The following is a 10,070-nucleotide window of genomic DNA, read 5'->3' on the forward strand; positions in this document are numbered from 1 at the left end:
TTCTTTGGGTCAACTGAGCAGTTCCTGCTGGTCTCACCTAGTCACAGTCAGATGGGATGTGAAATGCTAAAAGTGGTACAGTAGGTAGCTAACAGATATGAGCAGGGCAGGAGAGGGCTCCCCGACACACACACACCAGGAGCATTGGGCGACCAACAGGTGATGGTCAGGGAGTTGTTAACTGTCTCTCTAAAGTAACAATTTGTCACAGCTGGTGCCAGGGAACGGCAGTCTCTAACAGAAAACACCTGAAACTGGTGATCAGCTGCTTCCCAGTAAGATCTCAGGAGTGGGGAGAAGTAACACAAGACTCCAGAAGCATGCCAACATATAAAACCCCAAGTCAAGAGGCCAAGCCATGAACTTGGCCTCTCACGTCATCCACTCGGCCCTCTTCCAAGTGTACTTTTTTTCCTTTCATTACTGCTCTAAAGGTTTTTAATAAACTTTCACTCCTGCTCCAAAACTTGCCCTGGTCTCTCCTTCTGCCTTATGCCCCTCAGTCAAATTCTTTTTTCTGAGGAGGCAAGAATTGAAGTTGCTGCAGACCCATGCAGAAATCTTCCTCTGGTAACAAAAACAGAGGCATATCCAGCATGGGTCAGCAGGAGCAGTCCACATAAGGCACAGGCAAAAATAGGGTACATCATCTGTAAATTTTGAAGCAACAATTTAAATGACAAGAAGTCAGCCTACCTTTGATTATCACCATGTGCCAGCAATTCCAAACAGCGTCAGTGGTAAACTACTCCTCCCTGGAAAAAAAAGAAAAAAAAAAAAACCTGTTGGCCTATTTTCTTTTCTTTTTTCTTTTTTTTTTTTTTTTGGTGGGATTCATGTGACTTTTAATTTCTTATTTTACTAATGTCTTACAATAAGTGTGAGGAGTAAAGACAGGGATGGGGTAAAAGTAAGGAAGAAGAGAAAAGTGTCTTTCAAGTTCCTTGAACTATTGAAGCATGTGCTAGGATAAGAAAGTTCAGTAAAAGCATCATGTCCTTATCACCAGAGCTCTTAAAGGAGACATGGAACAGAGATGGGGCAACTCTTCAGCTCTGGCAGAAGTGACTGCTGGACAGAGAACAAATCCTGCATCAGCCTTGGCACACATGAAAGACTGGGCAATGCAGATGCTACACAGTTGGGCAGATGAAGAGCTGACTGTCCAGAACCTACTTCTAGCAAGCGAGTAGGCGCATGCACACCCCTTCTCTGGTCTGGGTGTCTCTTCCTATCCGGCAGGACCCCACCAACTGTGCAACCACGGGGTAAGTGTTGGGGAAGTCTTTTAGAAAAGAGAAAGATTTATTTCTTATATTTGCTGGTGGTGTTGATTGACCAGAAGTGGTTGTGTTTTTTTGTTGTTTTTTTTTTACTTTGGGGCAGCAGCATTGTGTTCTAGTGACAAAATATCCTACACTGAGCACTCACATAGGAGAGTGAAAGCGAGGCATTTTTAGGACCTAGACTAGTGGGAAGGGGAATACGTGGATTCTAAGGGTATGGGGATGAAAAAGCTAATTCTGTATCACCACAAATGAACTGACACGTAAATGACACCTTGGCTTTTTCCACTCATAGAAACACTTACTTCCTCTAGCTTATACTACTAAATCTAAGGTCAGCTTCATCACAGTTTGGAATAACTATTTAGTGTGCTTCTAAAGTAAAGGTGAAAAGCTATATCCTTAATAGTTTTTTTTACCCCAATTAAATGGATTTGTGTAAGTTGAAGGCCTAAAGTCTAGGGATTCTTTTCATTATTTTATATGTTGGGGGAAACCCTTAAAATTCATCACTGCCATTTTTTTTTTAACCTACAGAATTGAAAGAAGATGAAATGGGCAGGGATAAGTAATTACACGAATCATAGACATGGTCAACATGCATCTAATTTTACCCACTGAGCAAAGAGAGCAAATGGGGGTAAGTTCTTTTGAGAAAAACCAAAATGTGTTTACATGGGAAGAATACTACACTAGACTATTTTTTTCCTACATGGAAGAAAAGTATATGTGGAATTGAGGGAGGTGGAAGGTGTCCATTAAACAAACATCAATTATTTGTGAAAGTTCTATCAGAGTGGAATTGGGTGTGGACCATTAATTTATCTTTGGCAGTGATCTTACGTTTTAGGTACCTAGAGTAAGTTTAGCTGGGTAATGGCTGGGTAGCGTGAATAGTTTTAATTTCAGTTCACAGCAAATGACGATGATCACAGATTTAGCACCGTAGTTTGGACTTCCTCTGCACCTGAATCATCGATCACTGAAGCGTAAGCTGAAGGTCAGAAAGCTGTATTCTTAGATAACTCATCTGTGATTGCTCCAGGACTGCAGTTTACTTCAATCTAAGGGGTGGTTTTCTTATTACAGAAGGTAAGTATTCAATACTAAATATGAGACTGAAGCCTTGAAGATATTTTATAGTGGTGGAAGGTGTTATGGTTCAGGAATAGGCTGTTCAACCAGTCAAATGCATATCATTCCCTCTTAAGCATTAACTTTTTCAAAGCAATGGAATTATATTTTTTGGCTTGAAATGGTGGTTTCTTCTATATTTGATTTCTCGGTTTTCTTAGTAGATATCACTGTCTCCTCTAATATTTCTTCAAAACTTTCCTCTATCTGGGAGGTTTTCTTAGAAGCTACCTTAGATGCCCCCTCCTCCTTTCTTAAGTGATAGCCCAGTGGATGAGACTTGGAGGTTGTAGAACTGAGGATTCTAGGTGGGAGCGGATAACTTGGACTGGGAAGTGGATTCAGCCCCGAAATGCCTAACCCACTGATGCTAAAACGTCTCCTCACCTTCCAGCAGTTTCCTGTAAGCTGCTATCTCAATGTCAAGAGCCATTTTGACATTGAGCAAGTCCTGGTATTCCCGACGGTGGCGTGACATCTCACTCTTGGTGTTCCTCAGATCATTCTCCAGCTGCCCAATGCTATCCTGGTAGCCAGCCACCTCGGCACTATGCCGCTCCTCCAGCTCCAGGATCTGCCTCTCCAAGGACTCACTGGCCCCACGCAGGCCCTCGATCTCGATGGTGCGCACCTGCAGCTGGCGCCAGTACTCACGGATCTCCTCGCGGCTGGTCCGGATGGCCTCGGTGCTGCGCGGCCTGCGCGTTCTGGTTGGCGAACTTGGACTTGTACCATTCCTCCGCGGACTACAGGTTCTTGGCGGCCAGGGACTCATACTGGGCGCGCATCTCCCTCAGCGCCGAGGTCAGATCTGGTTCAGCCACAGCCACGGCCACCTCGGCCGCGGCCTGCGACGACGCCTGAAGCGTGGCCAGCAGCTTAGCTACCTCCTCGTCGTGCACCTGGCGCACGAAGGCCAGCTCGTCCAGCAGCGACTCCAGCTTCTTTTCCAGGTCCAGGCGGGCCAGCGTGGCGCCGTCCCTGTCGCGCTACTGCGCCTTCAGGGCACCCTCGGGGCCTTAGCGTCCGCAGCAGCTGCACCTCCTCGGCCAGCCTGTCGCGCTCCAGCACGGCCTGCGCACGCGCCGAGCTGGCCTCCTCCAGCTGCGCGCGCAAGTCGCGCAGCTAGCGCTGGAAGAACTCGCCGACGCACGACGGCTGGGCGTGGCGCTGTCTCAGCGCGGCCACTTCGGCCTCCAGCGCGCAGTTCTGCGTCTCCAGCTGATGCACCTTCTTGATGAACACGGCGAAGCGGTTGTTGAGGCCCTGCAGCTGCTCCTTCTCGTTGGTGCACGCCGCCGCCTGGCTCAGGTCCAGCCCGTCGAACGCCGGCGGCAGGCGATAGGCCAGGCAGAGGCCGAGCGATGAGGCCAAGGAGCAGGTGGCCGAGGAGGGTGTTGGCCTAATTTCTGAACAAATACTGGAGCTCTTGAGTTTTAATAACATTTACAGAAGCTTCAAATTAGCCCATTTTATTCCTTATCTTTTAATAAACATTGTGTTCTACATAGAAGTTAATTTGGAGAACTCAGTTACACAGTCGCCCCCCAACCCCCAGCCCCCCCAGTGTCTGTTACATATGTTTAAGAATAGTTTCATAGTGACTAGGACTTGTTCAAGCTTTCGTTGTGCGCAGTTCACATCCCTATTTCCATGGTACTACATATTCTTATGTTTAATCAGTAGATTTGAAATTAGCAATGATAAAATCACAGAACAGAAGGAACTCAAGTTGTGTTTCCTTGTCTTTACAATCATTCTTACTCTTGGGAATTTCTGTGCAAAAAAAATTTCAAACTGAGGCAAGGTGAAAACAAGTATATTTTTTGTTGAATATAATTTGTATTTCATCTATGAAATATTTTGCTCAATATGAATATCTTTGACATTCGTTATCTTGCCAATTGTTTGCTTTAAAACTAAGAAACAAAGAAAATTATAATTTTTATTATAGTTGAATATAATTTTGCCATAGGGAAAAAGGTGGTGTCAAAATGATCTACTCTGAGTGTCCAACACTTTAGTACACTATTAGCCAGAGACTCTAAGATGCACTCACTCATATATCTGGAGTTGGTGCTGTTGGCAGGGGTGCCTGAATCTTCTCCACAAAACTGCTTCTCCTCCAGGAGGCTAGACCAGCTACCTCACAAGTTGATCTCAGGGCAATGTTCCTAGAAGGTGAAGGTGGAAGCTGCAGGTCTTGTAAGACCTACTAGCAAAAGAAGTTGCAAAATTTCTCTTTCCCGATATTCTATTGGTTAAAGCAAGTTCTCAGACTCAAAGTGTGAGAAAATAAACTTCACCTCTGGGTAGGAAGGGTTACAAGTTTTAATAATATATTTATAAAAGCTTGCCCCAGGGGTCCTTTGTAATGCAGTTTTAAAACTCTCTACATAAATTGCTGGGGAAACCTAATTTATTTATGGTTACCTAGAAACTGTTAGGTTCCCAACATGCTAGGAGCTCCTGGAATTGCTGCCTTTAAGTCAGTCTGGCCATCCCATCACTCCTTTGGGTAATTACTGCTAATTACCTCTAGGTGTTAGCAATTAATATCGATTGACCCCAGCTGGGTACCCCCAGGCTTTGGCATCATACAGTCTCTTACCCTTGTAGACCAGATATTTCAAAATCTGTTGCTCGCCTCTTCAAGGTCTTTTGTCATTCTTTTCAAAGCTACATTCTAAACTGAGCTAGGGCAATTAGGATCTGACTGTAAGATCTCCCATGGGGGAGGATTATTTTTTGCAGCAGTTTAGTTTGTCAGTAAGAGAGTATGAACTTAGTAAGAATTTGATTTGATTGTGGACCAAATCCGACCAAAGCTAGAAGGAATGCCTTTCCTCTTCTTACAGCCTTTGATTTTGATCCATTGTATGGCACACCTACTTTTAACTTTTATTATGCTTACGTGTACAGTGGACACATTTGAAGTCCTGGTAGACTTCAAACACTCTGCGAACAGGGTTGATGTTGTCATCTCCCTTGTATCTCCCACAATATCTTGGGCAGTTCCATAAACAGTGAGTGCTAATAAATATCTATTGAATAAATGAATGCATAGAAACTTTCCCTGTGTATTAGTAGTCGTAATACAACAAAGAATTTAAAAATGGGTATAACCCTTACTCCCCTACACCAGAGAGGAAGATATCAGAATTGAAGATCAGCTAACCAGGGGAAGCAATAATTAATTTGTGGACTTTGATTCTGTATTTCTATTCTTGGGGCTAATTTTTCATCTGCTTAAATGTAAGCTTCTCCATAAAAGAAAATCATTGTTCCAAGTTTCTTGAGGTGTAAAGGGAAAAACACAAAACACACATGTTCATTTCCTGAAAGTTCCAATAGAGGCACCAGCGTAGAGAAGGCTTCCTCCACCACCACCCTCCAGACCGTGACAATGCTCATCTTTGTTCTCTTAGCCTTGTCGCCTTTTCATTTCCTTCAGCTGTGTATGTCTTCAAGTCTTTTGTCTGCTGCCTGGAGAATGAGTATTATGTGAAAGAATAAATGACCGCTTGAGGAAATGAAAGTGTACAATCAATCTTTTTACAAGTCTGTCTAATGGTTATTTGCAAAAGAAGTGAAAATGCTGAAACACTTTTGGTTTTAAGAATACAGTAAGTAGAAAATATGCCTAAGGATCCAAACAAGTATTGGTCTGACCAAAGTGAGTTAATGACTTAACTGTACTACTTCATTTAAAATTTTCTTTAAATGTTGCTAAACTTTGTTAGTATTACTTTAATCAGTGATTCTCATATTTAGCTAACATCAGAGTTGCCTGCAGAGCTTGTGAAAATGCAAATTACTGGGCCCCACTTGCCGAATTTCTGATTCAGGCCTGGGGTGGGGCTCAAAAATGTGCATTTGAAATAAATTCCTGGGTAATACTGATGTTTCTGGTCCAGAGACCACACTTTCTCAAAGTGTGATTCTCACATCTGACTGAAACTATCTTTATTCATATATGGCTCCCCACCCACAAGTTCCTAACTCTAACACCTCCTTAAAATATCTCATGAAATTCTATAGTCGTTTATAGTTGAACTCCATTTATCATTAATAAACGTACAACTAAAAATAAATAAATGTAAATCAGAAGACATTCAGTGGATAATGTCACATGATCAAAATGTAAAATTGTTTCAAACCATAGGCCTTTTTACCAAATCAATAACTCAAAATGATTTACTATGTACGTTTTATATGAATCAGTCCACTTCAATAAATAGAATTAAGTTATGCTTTTCAGATAAGCAAAAATATCATATAGCATTATTGTATCTAAAGTGATTTCACCGTGGGGGTAGGGGCACAGAAGGCACCAGGATCTCTGAAGGGAAAACATCTAAGTCAGTGAGATCCACCTGGTCCTGGATAACAGCCAGAGACAAAAGATGAAAGAAAATCAGAAGAAAAGAGTAAGTTGCCAGGCTAAGGCTTTTGCTCATATTGAAGAGAAATAGTCAAAACAGATGGAGTCTCCGTGATGACCTAGAAAGTCTAGCCCCCCATCTGTGGTCCTCAAACCCACATCTTTACTCCTTCTTCTTCTTCAGCTTCCAAATTAGACACACACATGTGTTCCCTCCAGTAGGCCTTCCTAGGTTGAATTCCCTCTTTCTCTCACAATGCACACAGGCTTTTAACAAATGTTTATTGAATGACTAAATGAATGAATGAGAAGGCAGTAGAAATAAAGAAAAAGTTATAAACTTAGAAGAGGAGGGGAAACTGATGTTTGCTCTGGAGTGGAGCAGGGATGTTTTGGCTGAGGATGTTCTTCATGTGTATAGAGTCAGAGGGAGGTGACCCGCAGGCAGGGCTGCCATGCAGAGCTGTGTACAAGGTATCACTAGAAAGCTCAATCTAGATTACAATGTCGATGCTAAGCCCAAAAGTTGAGGGGAGCACCACCTGCCTCATTGAATGCAGAGGTCTACAGAGGAACCCTATAGTGTGGGAAATGAGGACGTTGGGTAAAATAAATTCTAATTGGTTCTAACTTGTGTGATATACAGATTTAACCTCTCCCAACCACCATTTATTCATCTGTTGTGAGTGCTAAATAAGACTGCTCCTGCTTTCTGCAAAATGCCTACAATACATCTTTCTCAACTAGTTTGACCTCTTCTCTCCATACCTTGACCTGCTTCTCATTTCAGTCAACTATGGGAATAGAAACTCCAGTTTGTTATTTCTAGTCGTGGAACTGGCCCCTGCCCAACTAATCCAGTGTCTCCCAAACTCTCTCCTGCTATGACACATTTGATAAGTTAGGCTTCTTGTATCACAAAGAAACATCTAAGGTCATAGTATGCTGGTAAATATTGAACAACTAGCTCCCTGGAGGGGAAAAAAAAAAAAAGCCCTGATTTGTAGTATTCACCAATATCTATGGTGTAAATGCTCCCACTGTGCCAATTTGAAGTTACCAAAACAAAATCACAGAACAGAGTTCAAAAGAAAACTATAATCAGCTTCGGTGAGCCTTTCAAAACTGGCTCCAGCACAGCAGTACAAGATGATTTAGGGGCATCCACCACTCCCACCATTCACTTCTTTCTCGTTCCCTGTTCTTTCTGTCTTTTCTTCATTTCTATGATTGTCTGCCACAACTTCTTTCCCCATGTGTCTGTCAATTCTTGGGACTATTGACTACTCACTCAGAAACCCCACCAACTTTTCTAAGCCCTGCTCAAGTCCCAAGTCATAAAACTGTGATCTCTACAAATAATACACACCACCAAGATAGTACTGAACTATTACTACTGAATGAATTAAGAGTTGATTCTGTGGCCTCATGTAAAACTTGCTAGATATTAAAACCAAAGAATCTCAGGCCATTAAGTTGGTATGTAGAATGAGCCAATAATTGCCACTCAGTATCTCTTAATTGCACAAAGGCATTGTAAAATTTTCCTGATAAAGTATGAGAAAGCAGTAATGGTAGAGCAAAGAGACCTGGGATGAAATTAGCTCCTCAAGCCCCAGGCTGGGATTAAACTTTCAATGTAAAAATTTTTATGAATATTCCATCCCTTTAAATTCTAAATGAAGTAGAAGTGTCTCCTATAGATAGGATTATTTCCAGGACCGATATTGGGCCATACCATATTCTAAAGGATTATTCCTCCCACCAAATATAACCTCGTCTCAGCACTCCTCCAAAAGTCTTTGTAATTGGATCCATTACACAGAATGATCTTCTACCTCTACCCTGCTCCAGCCACTCCCGTTGAAAAGAAGAGTAGAATACATAAGCCTATCAAGTTAAATGAGTCTTTGGCAAAGTGTGGGCAGCAGGGGCCTCTGAGAGTCACACTACATAAAGGGCATTGTGGGATAGGTTCAGATTCAAGGCCTCCTTTCAACTGCTTAAGAATTGATGATAAAGTACATTCAAGAGAGAACAGAATGCTCCATAGCTTCAGACAAGTAAGAATGCTCTTTGGAGAAGATTGTTGAGATGCATTTACAAGTTTTCTGCCTGCTTTCAGAGACGGAGAAATATGCTTAATATGGCGCTCATCTTTCGCTTAGATATGAATTGTATAATTCAATCTCTGGAGTCTAATACAGAATAATTGTTTCATATTAGTACAGCTACATTATATGCTGTATGCTTTAAATGTTCACCACTCTCTTTGGGTGCTCTCAGCTCCTAATAAGAATGCTTTGAAGAGGCAATGTTCCAAGAACAACCTTGGATTTAGACTTCGGGATGAGTAGTAAATCAAGGTGTAGAGCCATGTTTTCTAAAAGCCACTAAAATCTAAGGAAGGCCACATAAGATGCTGTGTTTCAAAATAGTTTTGCTTTGTGTAACATATGTTCCCCCTTGTCCTTACTCTATTTCCATTATTGAATTTTTTTTATTTAATTGGAATTGTCCTATAGACTTACTACTTAATTTTAAAAATGGTAAATGAGATGATTACTTTGCAGGTGCTGCCTGCTTTAAAAATATATGCAGTAAAGTATAATCTTACAGAACAATTAGAAAGTAATTATTTGCATTAGAGAAAGAACCATTCCTTAACAAAGAGTTTCATTCATTTAAAAAAAAATACTGTATTTTGACAGTGTAGTTCAACTGTTACTGATTTACAACAATTGAAGAGAAGAAAAGAATCCAGGGAAGTAAAACTAAAAAAACACATAAAAGTTAAATGAAGGATTTGGGGCTGGGGATAATAAATGCCACTAACAACTGACTCAAATACCAATAATGACATTACTGCCAAAAGTTTATCTATTGCTTACCTAGAGCTTTTAGCCAGTGTCACTGATGCTTGTTCCTGAGACTGGATTAAAGTATATCAAGAAGATCAGTTGACCTGCCAGTGAGGAATGGAAAAAGTTTTCTAGTCTTAGGCAAATGCGCCGATTTTTTGAGTAATACCTGACCCTGTTGGCTGGGATTTTGATATTCTGTCCAGATCCAATTCCAGTAACTTCAGACAGTGGTGAAGAAACAATCTTGAAAAGACTAACTGGGTCCAACTGTAGCCTCTCCATTCTCCTAAATTCTAGACTCCTGTTGCCATGCCCCACCTGGCACACAGGATCTACCTTTCTAAGAATGAGAGAAAAAACAAAAATGAAAACAGACAAAAGTAATAATGACTCCTTGAGAGG

The 10,070-nt window shown here is 41.6% G+C and overlaps 1 pseudogene; it reads right to left on the minus strand.

Annotated features, from left to right (window-relative positions):
• Positions 1-2,522: 2,522 nt before the first annotated feature.
• On the minus strand, positions 2,523-8,060 carry LOC111546168 (annotated as a pseudogene).
• Between the last annotated feature and the right edge of the window lie 2,010 nt (positions 8,061-10,070).

Source organism: Piliocolobus tephrosceles, chromosome 11, assembly GCF_002776525.5.
Source record: "Piliocolobus tephrosceles isolate RC106 chromosome 11, ASM277652v3, whole genome shotgun sequence".
Classification (NCBI taxonomy): domain Eukaryota; kingdom Metazoa; phylum Chordata; class Mammalia; order Primates; family Cercopithecidae; genus Piliocolobus; species Piliocolobus tephrosceles.